The sequence below is a fragment of the Rhinolophus sinicus genome, chromosome 18, assembly GCF_057876585.1.
Source record: "Rhinolophus sinicus isolate RSI-liver-muscle chromosome 18, RSI-T2T, whole genome shotgun sequence".
Taxonomy (NCBI): domain Eukaryota; kingdom Metazoa; phylum Chordata; class Mammalia; order Chiroptera; family Rhinolophidae; genus Rhinolophus; species Rhinolophus sinicus.
In genome coordinates, this window is record NC_142518.1 from 61,369,653 (window position 1) to 61,372,768 (window position 3,116).

The 3,116-nt window shown below is 37.3% G+C and overlaps 1 pseudogene; it reads right to left on the bottom strand.

The window, feature by feature from the left end:
• Nucleotides 1-1,785: 1,785 nt before the first annotated feature.
• Nucleotides 1,786-2,673, bottom strand: LOC109460296 (fructose-2,6-bisphosphatase TIGAR pseudogene; annotated as a pseudogene).
• Nucleotides 2,674-3,116: the final 443 nt, after the last annotated feature.

Here is a 3,116-nt window from a genome sequence, read left to right on the forward strand (position 1 = left end):
TTCTTCCCTCAGTCTTTTCTCCAAGGTCTCTACCGTGTGTGTTGGATTCAGCCGTGTTATATGCTGCCCCCTCAGCCTTGTGAGCCATAAGTGGAGCCCTAGCAGTCCGAGTTCTTCCATCTCCCACAGCTGCGGTAGTTCCGGGATGCAGCGAGCTCGGAGCACTGAGCTAGGTCTGCGTCCTGTGCCCACGCGGCTCCGTCTCCGCACTTCTCCCTTCCTTCCTCCCCTGCTCACGTGATTCGCCCACCTTTAGGTGAATTCAGTAGTGAGCCTCTTTGTCTTGACTGTCTGCTGTGTAGGGAGTCCTTTTTTGAGTTACAGTTGTTCTATTTGTTATAAATTCTAGGGGAGATTTACAGAGGCTCACCTCGCGCTGCCATTTTGATGACGTCTCATGTCTTACTTTCAATATTTCCTTTATCTTCAAGTAAAGAAAGAAGTGATTGGGTGCCAGGTCAGGTGAGTAGGGAGTGGGTTCCAATACAGCTATTTGTTTACTGTCTAAAAACTCCCGTACAGACAGTGTCGTGTGAGCTGGTGCCTTGTTGTGATCCAAGAGCAATGAATTGTTGGCAAAAATTTCAGGTCATCTTACTTTTTCATTCAGACTTTTCAGCACTTTCAAATAGTAAACTTGGTTAACTGTTTGTCCAGGTGGTAGAAATTCATAACAAATAATCACTGTGGTTTTTTTTTGAAAAAGGTTAGCAACGTCATTGCAACATGTTTGTGAACTTAATTTTCAGACCTTGTATATTGCAAAATGATTACCATAATAAATTTAGTTAACATGCATAACCACACAGTTACATTTTCATGTGTTTGTATGATGAGAACTTCAAGATTACTGTAGTATATATTTGAGAACTGCAGATACCTTTTTGATATAGGGATTTTGTTTCTTTTAGATATATATCCAGAAGTGGAATTGATGGACCATGTGGTAGTTCTATTTTTATTTTCTTGAGGAATGCTTATATTGTTTTCCATAATGGCTACAGCAATTTACATTCTCACCAATGGTGTACAAAGGTTCCCTTATCTCCATGTTCTCACCAACACTTCTTATTGCTTGTCGTTTTGATAATAACCATTCTAATAGGTGTGAGGTAATATCTCACTGTGATTTAATTTGCATTTCTCTGATTACTAGTGGTGTTAAGCACCTTTTTCATGTACGTGTTAGCCATTTGTATGCCTTATATTTCAAAAAATGTCTATTACATTCTTCTGCCAATATTTAATCTGATATCTTTTTCCAAATGAGTTGCATGTTACTCTTTATATATTTTGGATATTAACCCCTTATTAGATATATCATTGGTAAACAATTTCTCCCATTCTTTAGGTTACCTTTTCTTTCTTTCTTTCCTTCCTTCCTTCCTTCCTTCCTTCCTTCCTTCCTTCCTTCCTTCCTTCCTTTCTTTCTTTGATAGTTTTCTTTGCTGTACTAAAGCTTTTTAGTTTGATGTAGCCCCACATACTTATTTTTGCTTTTAGTGTCAAATCAAAAAAATCATTACCAAAACCTATGTCAAGGAGCTTTCTTCTTATGCCTTCTTCTAGTAGTTTTATGGTGTCCAGTCTCTTTTTCAAATCTGTTTTTTTTTTCCATTAGTGTTTTATGTGGCTATGATTCCATTTGTGCTTTATAACCTGCAATAATAGCTAGCTTTTTAACTGTTCCCAAATCATCACTCTCAGAGAATAAAAATAAATAAAGTCAAAGGCACTCCCTCCTTCAGAGGCTCAAAATTGTTAGATTTTGATGTGGATTTAAATTTAGTGAGTTTCAGTCACTCCATTTAGATGATCATGTGGGATCATAAAACACTGAACTGTTGGTTTAACTTCTCTTCCTTTCTCAAAGTTTATGTTAAAGAGTCTAATCTCTGTATTGGGACTGACTGATATAAATTCAGATTTGCTCAGAATTGCTGGTAAGGCCAGTCCAAAAATAACTGAACAAGTTTCTCATGTAAGTGCCATGACTCACAACTAAGACACTGGCTATTAATCCTGGAGTGCCAATGTCTGAATTAAACTTGGAGCACAGTTTTTTTCCTAAAATGAATAGCTCTGCCAAAGAGTTTCCAGACAGTTGCTTGGAGTTCCTGAGGAAAACTATATATATATATATATATATATATATATATATATATATATATATATATATATATATATATATATTTTTTTTTTTTTTTTTTTTTTTTTTTTTTTTTTTTTTTTTTTTTTTACCTGCTTCCTTCAGGATCAGTTGACAAAGTAATTCAAAAAGGTATTTTCCACCCATCTTCACCTGATCTAAGTTCTCTCCTCCAGATGCTGTGAACACAGGGCATTCTTCCCCAGCCACAGCCCTTAGCTCACTCTGCTCCCTGCCTTCTGCAACCCTATATTTTCTTTCTTGGAGTCTTGAATCATACTTTCCTGTTGTAACTTTGCAAAATCTGCTCTTCTCCAAAATCCCATGCACAGTCTGCTTTGTCCTCATGAGATCACTGGAGAAAACAAGAGTTGACTTCACATAAGTAAGAAAGATACCAGCAGCAGCTTCCAGATTAAATCCAGTTTCTGAAAAGGGCTCATCTACTCTTTGTCCTTGAAGTATTTTCTCCTTGTTCAATCTTGTTTTCCAAGCTGGACAATTGTCAGAGTGAAGTGTGTCATCTTCCTGGTACTCAGAGGGAGGGGAGGCAATGGCCACAGCTTGGCTGGTGTTCACTGCACGGTGCCCACAACTTCTCCTTACATTCAAGCCTTCAATCCACTTTGAGTTGATTTTTGAGTCTGGTGTAAGGTGGGGTTCCAGCGTCATTTTTTTTTTTTTTTTTTTGCATGTGATTACCTAGTTTTTCCATCACTGTTTATTAAAGAGACACAACTTCCTCTCAGTCTGTCCTTGCAAACAAATAAATTACACTTTTACCAAGTACTAACTTTAAATTGCTGAAGTTTGCATATGCAAAATTGAGGTCATATTCTGGTGAATATTGGCTACTGGAATTTTTATCTGAGGATGGCCAGTGACCATTTTAGTTAACTATTAATAGAGCAGCTGCCACCCAGCCAGGAGTCATGATTCTGTATTCAGTTTTCTTTCCAACAAAAGT